The sequence below is a fragment of the Haliotis rufescens genome, unplaced genomic scaffold (assembly GCF_023055435.1).
Source record: "Haliotis rufescens isolate VD_foot unplaced genomic scaffold, xgHalRufe1.0.p SCAF_55, whole genome shotgun sequence".
NCBI lineage: Eukaryota > Metazoa > Mollusca > Gastropoda > Lepetellida > Haliotidae > Haliotis > Haliotis rufescens.
In genome coordinates this window covers 1,973,670-1,986,228 of record NW_025964279.1, presented here as the reverse complement: position 1 = coordinate 1,986,228, position 12,559 = coordinate 1,973,670, and the positions used below count along the sequence as shown (strand labels likewise).

Genomic DNA, 12,559 nt, shown 5'->3' with positions numbered 1-12,559 from the left:
AATCTGCACTTTTACAAACCTGTGACATTAAAGACGACCATACACATCTCCAATCCCTGGCTGTTAGGGAGCAACTATTTAAGGTTGGTTGGTTTGTTGTTTAACGCCGCACTAAATAATCGAGTCTGGACCAGACAATCCTGTGATTAATATCATGAGCATCGATCCACGCAATTGGGATCGATGACATGCATCAACAAAATAAGCGAGCCTGACCACCCGATCCCGTTAGTCGCCTCTTACGACAAGCAAAGTCGCCTTTTACGGCAAGCATGGGTTGCTGAAGACCTCTTCACCCCGGATCTTCACGGGTCAACTATTTAAGGAATATGACGATGGGAACCGGAAGCACTAAACATGAGACAACACGCCGTACCTTGGCCTTCCGTGAGACAAGTGGGTGTCGATAAACATGTGTACAATTCAGATTTGCGGGTGTTACTGAGTATTTGATGCCCGGAAATTTCATTTGAAACCGGCGGCGCAATGCTATCTCCTTATTCATTTATCCCTTGTAAATTGACACACAAAAATGAGGTCACGGGAGGCCTAATGGTATCAGCTGCTTCAATTTGCTTTGCCGTGTTGCGTCCCTTAGCCGAACAAGGATGGGTTGGTCGTTTCCTAATTGTGATCCTTTGCCTTTCAGTCCTATGCCCGTTCTGAAGAGTATCACCAAGAAGGTAAATTTAACGTCCCTTCACTTTGGTTTCACTTCAGCTTTGAAATTATGTTCAAAGAGACCATAAACCAAATTATAACCTAATTCACTGATATCTCGAGTACTGTTACATCCAACCAATTACCAATATCACTAAAAACAAAGCTGCCAAGTTTTATTTCTTAAGTACATCTACCATGGAAGCCATGATTAAATCAGTTATACAGGTTTAATGCATAGGAATTCATTTAAACTGTTAAAATCAATAGGAAATCCATTTAATCTCATCAAATGTTCTGCCAGCTATTATGCTTCTGTGTGTGGCAACAGCCCAAGCTTTATAAACTACAGACAAAGATTTTATTTCAGATAGTAATGGAAAAGAAACATGCGAATCATGCATCTTTAACACGTTTCTATGCTTCAAGGCGAAAATAAAAATATTGCAATTTTATAACCATAATGTTTTGTAGCGAGTTTTCTGATTAGCGAATGGGCCTGGCACGTACGTGTTGTTGAGTACACGCTCAATTAAGCAACTGTTTTGGCGCTCGGACTCTTTTACAATTGCTGTACACAATTAAATAAATTACATCCAACTGGAAACCTCCATGGCCCATGTTTAGGGGTTTTCGAACGTTTATATTTACGCGAAATTGAATAGTAAGTGGACGATATGAGTGACAATGTGTACGCTTGTTCCCTCGTTATAAGGGGCGGTCGGGTAGCCCAGTGGTTAAAGCGTTCGCTCGTCACGCCGGAGACCCGGGTTCGATTCCCGACATGGGTACATTGTGTGAAGCCCATTTCTGGTGTCCCCCGCCGTGATATTGCTGGAATATTGCTAAAAGCGGCGTAAAACCATACTCACTTCACTCCCTCGTAATAACGTTCAACAGTCAGTGAGTATTGAGAAAATATTACAATATTTCAGTACGAGTTCTGTCACGTTGCAGCAGCTCAGTGAGAGAGGAAAGATGAGCCTGACTGTCATGACGTAGTTATGACGTAGTTATGACGTAGGTGAAATCCACGTGTGTGGTATGTTGTTGGTGTCGGGCCAGGAAGGAGACTTTAAACTCATACGTTAACAGTATTCCAGTTATATCACGGCCTGTCAATTTTAAATGTGGGAGGAAAGCCCGAAGTTATGCAGGTCGCAGACCTTTACCACTTTGGTGAAACCCACGAGCACGGGCAGGGTGCTGATAAAGCTAGAAACATTATCGGTACGAACCAGGAATCAAAGCCACAATCATAGGTTTCTGGTGTGCCCCTTAGGACGCAACTCTGCACAGCGAATTTCTGCGCCTTTGGCAACTGGGCCATACGTGGTCCCTGTGCATTTGTGCTTGCAGAATATATTTGTTTGGGCGTGAGTCACGAGAATGCAATTTCCTTTCAATAAGTGTTCAATAGTCAGATGCAAGCTTGCGTTCAACGTTGTCTGATGTGCATTTATTATTAATAATATTTAATATCCAAATCATGCAAGGTTTATGATATATAATATCAAATTGTTTATCACCTAACATTATTAATGCACAGTGCACGCTTCACACGTAGTTTTTGTCCATGCTGTAATGTATTTTAGGCCGAGCATGCCGTTCACAATGCGTGATATATATGTACATTTATACAAGTACAAGCACAGATGCACAAATGTTTGAAAGATGTTCTGCGATGCGTTTGTGGAGTCCCCTCAACGCATTTTTTATTTTGGGTCGACCCCAGTATATTTGGCAGGTAGTTTTCCTTTGCATATATACAGTTTCTGTGCACAATATGCCTACCTGGCAGCCACGTGCACGAGCGAGTGAGTATGGTTTTACGCCGCTTTTAGCAATATTCCGAAGTGGGGCACCAGAAATAAGCTTCAAACATTGTTCCCATGTGGGGAATAAAACGATTCTTTCCGCGTGACGAGCGAAACCTTCGTGTACAACACTGTTACAGGACACTGCTGTGCTGACGTGAGCTACTGTGCACGTTGCCTCAGGCTACCGTATTTCCTCTATTAGACGCCGGTCCTCTTAAAGACGCCGGCCTCTAATAGAAGCCGGGTCAATTGTTCAGTGCAAAAAATAGAAGCCGGGCCTCTTATAGAGGCCGGGTCGATCAATTGATACAATTAATGATCCCTTTTTGGGACCTATATCTACGGACACAAAATATTTCCATTTCGTCACGATTCGGAACATTCGTGGTCATAGTGAAATGGGGGTATTAATAGAAGCCGGGCCTCCAATAGACGCCGGGCCACTAATTGACACCGGGTCAAAGGCTTGTCCGAAATAACTAAAAGCCCGGGCGTCTAATAGAGGAAATACGGTACTTCAGTTGGTTCGGAAAGGTAAAATCTGGACCCGGCGAGTTTTTCTCCCTTTTTTCTACAATCATTATTGGAAACATACAGAAAATAAACGTCTTCTTTCGTTTAAGCTACTTTGTACCATCATTGACTCATTGTCAGTTTTCGAGATAGACATCGACCGGTAGGCTCGAGGCCAACAGATTTGTTCTCGGGCTGCTAGGTTTAAATTGCAGCAGTCCCTTACAGCTTACCATGTTTACAGCTTATTGTAAGCTGTAAACATGGTAGGTCCAGCTTCAAGGTTCTCCGTTCCCGAACTCCTTCAACACAGCAGTCAGGTGTACCGGCCATACCGTAGCCACGTCAAAATAAACTTTAGTTCCATAAACCTGTCATATCGTTCATTTGTTAAATCTATCACTTTTCACAAAGTCAGAAAATGCGTATTTCATTTCAATTAATCATATTTTATTAACAGACTTAAAATTATGAACTATTTTCTGCAATGTTATGCCATATACAGGTGGATTGGGTTTAACGCCGCAGTTCGCTCTGCAGAGTTGCGTCCCTCGGTAACAGAACCTAAGATCGTGGGTTCGAATCCAGGTTCGCCCTGATTAAGTTTCTAGATTTTTCAGCACCAGTTACCGTTACATGTAAAAGCACGCCATTTGTAATAACACCAATCAAGTAAGTGAATGATCACGAGGACCGATGCTGGGGCCTCCTGTTTGTTTGAACTCATTTCTTTTGCTGAATACAACTGGAATCTTGCTGACCTTACTTATCCACTCATCGCTCAAGTTTGTTTGTTTGTTTGTTTAACGCCGCACTCAGCAATATTCCAATATATAACGGCGGTCTGTGAATAATCGAGTCTGGACCAGACAATCCAGTGATTAATATCATGAGCATCGATCCACGCAATTGGGACCGATGACATGCATCAAACAGATCAGCGAGCCTGACCACCCGATCCCGTTAGTCGCCTCTTACCACAAGCATAGGTTGCTGAAGACCTATTCTACCCCGGATGTTCACAGGTCTCATCGCTCAAGTTGTGTATATTGGACAACCTGAATCGGCTTCCTGAGAAGCTTTTAGAACAATAGCTTTTGTTCCTTTGTCCCTTGTGTTTAGTTGCACTTCAGTGGCAGGTACTGTATGCATGGAGCATTGATTTATGAAAACTGTGGAGCGTGTGATTTCACGACTATTGGAAAACGTTTATTTACATGTAAAACATCTTTCCAACTTCCGACGAGTGATTCGATTCGGAATTGATTAGACTCATATTTGTTGAGGTTTGACACAACATATCATGCGAGTATGAGTGTGACGAGTATAGTTGTGTACTGCTGGGTTCTCCCGATAGTGTCCCAAATAGGCGCTTTCCACATTTTGGATTCTGCCATTTCTGTACGAAAACTCTGTTGTTTGTTTGTAGTTAAACGCCACACTCAGCAATATTCCAGCTATATGACGGAGGTCTGTAAATAATCGAGTCTGGGCCAGACCATCCAGTGATTGACATCATGAACATCGATCTACGCAATTGGGATACGATGACATGCATCAACCAAGTCAGCGAGTCTGACCACCCGATACCGTTAGTCGTCTCTTACGACAAGCCAAGTCGCCTTTTACGGCAAGCATGGGTTGCTGAAGACCTTTCCTACCCCGGATCTTCACCGGTCAGAAAACGGCTAGATATATGTAGAATGCGCTTTGATGCAAAGATAATGCCATTACTCTTGTATGGTGCGGAAGTTTGAGTGTTCGAAAAGGAAGAACGTTGGATAAGATAAAGGTGTACGCATGTTAACAGCCAGAGCTCCAGATAACCTTTTGAGCAATTGAGTTTTTACTTTCAGGTTTCTATTTTAATTGGGTTATTACATGTTTCATTGGGTAACCAATATTTTTTCAATCATCTATTCATCACTCTATTGTTTTCCCCCCAAAATTAGTGAACATTTTAAGATTTAAAAAAAATGAAATAATGTTTTAGATGTATATAACTGTCCTAAATATATAGGCTTGACTCGGAAAGTAAATTAGCTCGTAATTGTGTTTCTGAAATTAGCTCATTTGTTCGCTGTTGGAAAAGCTTCATTGGGAATTTACGTGAGCTATTTTACGCATGCATGCATGCGTTTCTGGATTCTGGATTCTGGGATTTTACGCAAATACGCAGCTTATCTGTATCTCTGTAAACGGTTTTTGAATTTAAAAAGATCTGCCTGGAACACCGCAGTGTCAGGGGAGAGCGATAGATACTCCATTCAGGCACATGCTATGCCAAGATATTGGTTAAATATTTTGACAATGACCCAGTGTTGTTTATCCTAAAAATGTTATGACAATATGTGCTTGTATGATGAGCAAGGTCGAGCAAATTGGGTCACAAAGTTAAGAAATTGTCTGTGTTGGTTAGGATATGTTTATTTCTCAATATGTTTCAGAAACGTTTATAGGAAAACTTCCAACACATTTGGAACAGTGAGTTACTTTAAAGTCAAACAACGGCCTGCTATTGAACATTTAAAGATTCTATAAATTGTGAAAACAATTTGAACCTCCTAACAAAGCAAATTCAAAATTGCTCTTTCTCGTTTTCGCATAGGCGTCACTTCAATACACCTAGAAGGTTAAGAAAATGTAAACTTAGTAAATGCTTTGAAAATGAATTCCACTTTCTTTTCGTGTGTCCAGCATATATACATTTAACACAACTATCCCAACAAATTATTCATTGCCAAAGCCATTACAAATTTAGGAAAATATTTGTACTGTGCGCATATGGAAGGATAAATACGGTCAACTGTAGTTCCGTCTGTGCCATAACGCTTGTACGCAAAGGCCTGTGACCAAATAATTACTGAAATAAATTGACTGAATGATCGATGTCGAACGTTAATTTTCAATTTTGGCAAAAATAGGTATCGTAATTGAGAGTTCTTTTTAATTAAAAATGTTCACTCAAACGTAAAACCAGTGTTATTGTACACAATTGTATTGTCTTGTCATCAAATGCTATTTGTTATATACAGAATACGTCACGAGTTCTCGTACAATGGAATGTGTACCAAATGATTGAATTTTCTGAGGTATGCGTTCATAAATAGGTCCAGCGGTTCGTGTAAATAAATATTCACCGTTTCAATATTCATAATCTCCATTATCACACCTCCATGCCAGAATGATGATATCAGATTGGCCCACGTGATTTTGATAAAATACTGGAGGGTAATACATTTCTCAGTGGTAGAATAAATATCTTATACCCCGCCACGAGCAATACAGGCTGCACGTGGATTTCTGAGTGACAGAATTAATCCCTTATACCCCGCTTCGAAGAAAAAGCCGCTTGCTTTTTCCGAGTCACTGGAAGTCACGTGACACAGCATACGTTAAACTCAGTTCAATCGAACAGCTCTTTTCTATCAATTATGAATTTGTTTTACTTCTTTTACATGTACAATGTCATATTAAAACATGTCGGTAAGATAAATTCGTTGTTGCAGGATCACTCGGTTGTAAGGGTTTTTATGCTTCCCTCGTTTGGTTTTATACCACTCGCCTCGTGGTATAAAACCTAAGGCGGGACGCATAAAACCCCATGTACCCCTTGTGATTCTGCTACAACTTATATTGTACGATTCCGACGACATCGTATGATCGTGTGGAATGCTGTATCCTAAGTTCATAAAGGTATCTGAAATACAATTATCAATATGTCCTATATGTAACGTCTACATGTTATTATTTACATGAGTGAGTGAGTGAGTGAGTTGGGTTTAACGCCGCTTTTAACAGTATTCCAGACATATCACGGCGTGTCAGCTTAATGTGGGAGGAAAGCCCGAAGTGATGCAGGTCTCAGACGTTTACCACTTCGGTGAAACCCACGAGCATATATATATTGGAATGGAATATGTACACTTTAAATAGAAATAGCAACGCAAATTACAAACAAGACGCGATCCCAATAAAATTTGCATCGTTATAATTTGTTGCGGTAACCAATAAAAATGTGACAGGTTTTCAACCACATGGACGCAACTCTGCACAGCGAACTGCGGAGCCTGAGACAACTAGGCCACTGTATATAACATGATGCAAACAATATTTGTGAGATAATATTCCGAAATTTAATGCGCGATAGCCTAACACCTCTTGTCAAAAACGAATCGTATCCTAAAGCACAACTTTCTGACATTGTGTTCACCCGCGGGAACGAAATAGCACATTTCTACGCAAAACATGTTTCAACAATAAAAACACCCGACAAGATCAATACATGTCAAATAGAACACGGCATTATCTTTATATGCAAGTTTAATATTTATTTCATTTATTCATTTATTCCCCTAAAACGCTGTCCAAAATGTACTGAAATTATCTAAACATGTATATAAACATGAAATGTGTATCTTGATGTATATATTCGGGAAATAAAAAGACGGAGTACATTTTTAACGAAATATGAATTTATTTGGGTTTTTAAATCCACATCGTTTTTAGACTCATGACTTCAATACAGGTTTTCTTGTTGGCACAACCATCTACCGATGTTATCTGCAATACAAAAAAAACGTATAAATGTAATAAATATATTTCAGTTACTGTACGCATGCAAGCCTGAATATAGTCGTTTACCATCACCTGTTTCTGATCGATTGACTGATATGTGTATCGGTTGTACTATGCAAAGTGGCAAACGCTCAAGTACGATAATTCATCAAGACAATGAGAGGCGGGCAATACGTGTTCCTTAACAGCTTCAACTTAAGATGCTGAAGTCGAGGGGAGAACACATACGGGAACAATCGACAAAATCCTTTCCATAATCTCTGCTTAAAGAGTCGATTGATCAGTCCCGACAATATCATGGACATTTGTTTATAAATAACTAATAGTATCAAATAGTGATCATACCAGGTGTTTGCAAAATGGTGAGCGTAACCTGCATCACCGGTGGCATTCATCACAAACACATGCAAAGGCAAGTCAATGGTTCACCTGAAAATAACATGGGAACATATAGTACATGTTGAAATGGGGTACAATCCGATGGCTGGACATATTATTCTAAACTGAACGAGCGAGTATATAAACACTTCACCGTATTTCACAAATACGGATTCAACAAACAGTATCAAAACATAGAAACGGGTTAACAGATGGAGTGAGTGTGAGTGAGTTGGGTTTAACGCCGCTTTTCACAGTATTCCAGTTATATCACGGCGTGTCAGGTTAATGTGGGAGGAAAGCCCGAAATGATGCGGGTCTCAGACGTTTACCCCTTCGGTGAAACCCACGAGCACGGGTATGGTGCTGACAAACCTAGAAACGTAATCGGGGCCAGCCGGGATTCGAACCCACAATCATCGGTTTCTGGCATGCAACAAGGGAACTGTACAGCGAATCGCGGAGCCTTAGACGACTGGACCACCCGTGCCCCCGGTTAACAGGTGGAAGTGGACTAACAGAATTAAAGGGGAAACACGAAAAAGACGAACTAAAGGGACAAGTAATTCAAACTTTAAGTCGCATTTGGCAGGAATGTTATGCAGAAACCATAACAGAAGAAGAATCATAAAAAAATTTCTTTGAAGAGGTTAAGAACGCTTTCCCTCTGACCGTCCCACCACATTATGTTAATGCAGTCCTTGCTTCCACGAAGCCACTCAACCAACCATAGCACAAACCACATCCTCAGGCCACCCCTGGGGTCCGTTCAAGGTTGTACAAGATTATCATCACCCCCCCCAAAAAAAAACAACAACAAAAAACAACAAACAAAACAAAACCAACCCACAAAAAATAAACAACAACAAAACAACAACAAACAAACACTGGGTTCCTGTCGGGGTTGCAGAAATATTATTATCATTACATAATTCTCGACCGTTTATCAGTATGGCTCGCGAACCACTTTCACGGGCATCACGACCAATAGTAGCTCTAAACAAAAAAGCCCGTTGCTACAACGGGTCATGTTGCTGTGGCAACGTTAGAAAATGACCGACCTGTAACAGAACACCACTTCGATGGCAACAACAGCGACTCACCCACAACAATCGCGTCAGCATACTTGGATGAGTCAGCGAGTGAGTATATCTTTACACCGCTTTCAGCAATATTCAAGCAATATCAGGGCGGGTGACACAAGAAATAGGCCTCACACATTGTACCCATGTGTGGAATCGATCCCGAGTCTCCGCTGTGACGAGCGAACGCTTAAACCACTAGACTACCCCACAGCCCACATACATAGAAGAAAAAGAGGACGTGTTCGGCATCTCCTCCTGTGCCTTCGGTTATGAGAATCCATTATATATGTATATTTACTTTCATGAAGAATATATTAAATGTACTTTGTTTTCATGAAAATGTATATTCCTACCTTTTTATATATTATGTTGCTTGTGTACAGATTGCAAGTGATCAACACTGACCAATTGCACACGTCACTTCACATTGTCTATATGTAAGCCCTGGTAAGCTCACAGCCAAGTAAAGGCTGATGTTATGCAATTGTGGCTTGGCTAGCTAATGCTCGACAGGAAGAGTGAGTGAGTGAGTGAGTGAATATGGTTTTTCGCCGCTTTTAGCAATATTCCAGCAATATTACGGCGGGGGACACCAGAAATGGGCTTCACACATTGTACCAATGTCGGGAATCGAACCCGGGTCTTCGGCGTGACGAGCGAACGCTTTAACCACTAGGCTACCCGACCGCCCCTCGACAGGAAGACACAGTGGTCAGTTCCCAGGTCGGGTTTAGGTGTTAACTGACATGCCATGCTGGCAAGATTTGAAACTTTAATTGTGTATGCCATGTCGGCAATTTGCGAACTAAGGTGAATTATGGATTACATGAAACATTCACTGGATCTTGTTCGGAAATGATGGGATATTACAGCATAAAGCAAGACTGTTTTTATTGTGATTGATACTTGTGTTTGCTGTTTGTGAATAATATGAAGCTTGATTAGTCTGCCAGTATTAAAAATTATTTTTAAATCGTTGTGTGATCTCTCCTTGTTATGTATTGAAACTGTTTAGTGGATCCACACGTAACACTTCTCAAAGCCACTTTTTGTGGCTTGAATAACCTGTTTAAGGACAATCTGCACTAACCACACCGGCCCTCACGTGATGCAATATCTCAAATCAACTGCAATTAAACATGCAAGCAGTCAAAAGCAAAACCAAGAACGAAAAACTATATAATATATTTTTAATAATATGATTTATTTTCTTACTGAAGCCATCTTGTTTCAGTTATTGCAGTAAAATGAAGAATGTTGATTGTCGTCTGTCCAAGGTCTTGCCCCAAGAGATGTTCATTAATTTGAGAATGACAGAGGACCATATTCAACAATGAGATTTAACAGTGAATAAATAAATTTGTGTGATAAAGGATTCGCATCGGGGGACCTGTTAATTTGGCGTTTGCGTTGCTTATCTATCTCTATAAAATCATTGTTTCTTCCCTTCAAGGTTAGTCGACCCTTGTGTGTTGTCTCCAGCTGTTTCAAGGACATCTATTCATCTGAACATAATATTAATCAAGTTGTTAAAAATGCAAAAAAATATTATACATTTTTCGAAAGTAAAAGAATGGCTATGAAAACAGAACATAAGTTGACATAAAACTGTAACAGGAAAATAAGGTACAAGCAGTATTCCTTTGTTAAACAATATCATAAATTATTACACCCGAACCCCACCCCAAGCCAGTGAGTGAGTGAGTGAGTGAGTATGGTTTTTACGCCGCTTTTAGCAATATTCCAGCAATATCACGGCTGGGGACACCACAAATGGGCTTCACACATTGTACCCATGTCGGGAATCGAACCCAGGTCTTCGGCGTGACGAGCGAACGCTTTAACCACCAGGCTGACCGACCGCCCCCCCACGCCAGTGAGTAAACACTTGCTAAAATCAAAACACAGACCCATCTGTGGGATGAAACGGAGGGCGGTCTTATTGGCATTTTATACCACGTTAACGGCACGCCCCAGACATGTGTCAGGAAAGAGCGACCATCCAGGGTCAACGAAGATGCCCCCTCCACACCCATGAAGTATCAAGCGGAAAGCAGGCCGCATTTCCAACCTGAAAAGGGGGCACGAGTGGCCCAGTCGTCTAAGGGCGCCGCGATTCGCTGTGCAGAGTTGCGTCCCCTGGGCATGCCAGAAACCTATGATTGTGGGTTCGAATCCCGGTTCGCCCCGATTATGTTTCTAGGTTTGTCAGCACCATACCCGTGCTCGTGGATTTCACCGAAGTGGTAAACGTCTGAGACCCGCATCACTTCGGGCTTTCCTCCCACATTAAGCTGACACGCCGTGATATAACTGGAATCCTGTTAAAAGCGGCGTTAAACCCAACTCACTCACTCACTCACTACAACCCGAAAAGGACTAGCGACAGATTGTTAAACCCCTAATTGATCATTTATCCAGAGGATGCCGTCACCTACAACACAATGCTTCATAATATATTTGTACTTTTATATCGAATAGATCCCCATATTTTATGTATCATCATTTTGTCGAATGATAATTTAACAAACGTTTAGCTTTTTCTCATTTGTACTTGACCTTCGGTGGGCATGTATATTTTCCCCTGGTAACTCACTTCTTTTCTGCGATGTTGTTGCAGTTTCTACAAGTATGTATTTGTATCCAACGCCTTGTAAAACATCAACGGGCGTACAAACCGCTGTATCAGTCTCATGAGAACTTGACGATGTCATGAGCCATGATATCGTCAGTCTTCATGGCTGCGACACGTACCTTGATCGAAGCTTTGAAACAATACGGTCGTCGTCAACCAGCTTAAACACTGCACTGCCAATAGTCTGAGATTTCTTTCCCTTCACAAACAATCATTTTGACTATTTGATAACGTATGACTGAACACTTACACATGAAACAATCCAACATTCTTGGGAGACGACATGTCTGCGTCCGATGCAACTTGCCGCCATTTGCATTGAAAGTGAGTGAACCTCGATTTCACAGTGTGATTTCAGCGGGTAATATAATAACTGACTGTATGATCGAGTGCGTCTATCGTATTCTCCACACTGAGAAAGCGTCGCTCCGAAGTTTGCGTAAAATTTCCTTTCGTTGTGAAGACCGATTTGCAAGATCGTTTTTCCACAACATTAATTATTCCGCACTGTGAGCTCAGCGGTAATATAAAATGTGTAATATCGCAAATCTTAGTTTATTTGACATTCAAGAACATGAGGGCTGGCGGATCCGTAAACCAATGTATAAAAACAAAACGCTTTTAAAAAGATATGTTTTTGGTTTGAAAAAGTAATTTTAATGAAATAATTTGTAGTTTCTTATTAATTATGAAAACAAATATTAAAATATATATAATACAAGGGTTATGTTGCAACTGTTTGCTCGGAGATGACTAAAACACATTCATAGTTATAGCTCTCATATTACAATCAGATAGGCTCGTTGAGGTTAGTATCAACTGCATTTGTTGTTTAACTCCGCACTTAGCAATATTCCAGCTATATGACGACGGTCTGTATATAATCTGGA

General features: G+C 40.9%; 1 long non-coding RNA gene across 1 annotated transcript; it reads right to left on the bottom strand.

Annotated features, from left to right (window-relative positions):
* Nucleotides 1-7,462: 7,462 nt before the first annotated feature.
* On the bottom strand, nucleotides 7,463-11,998 carry LOC125374356. The gene is made up of 3 exons (XR_007218583.1): nucleotides 11,920-11,998; nucleotides 7,917-8,000; nucleotides 7,463-7,556 (listed from the first exon to the last, which is right to left on the bottom strand). It is a non-coding gene; the product is annotated as an uncharacterized LOC125374356 (long non-coding RNA).
* Nucleotides 11,999-12,559: the final 561 nt, after the last annotated feature.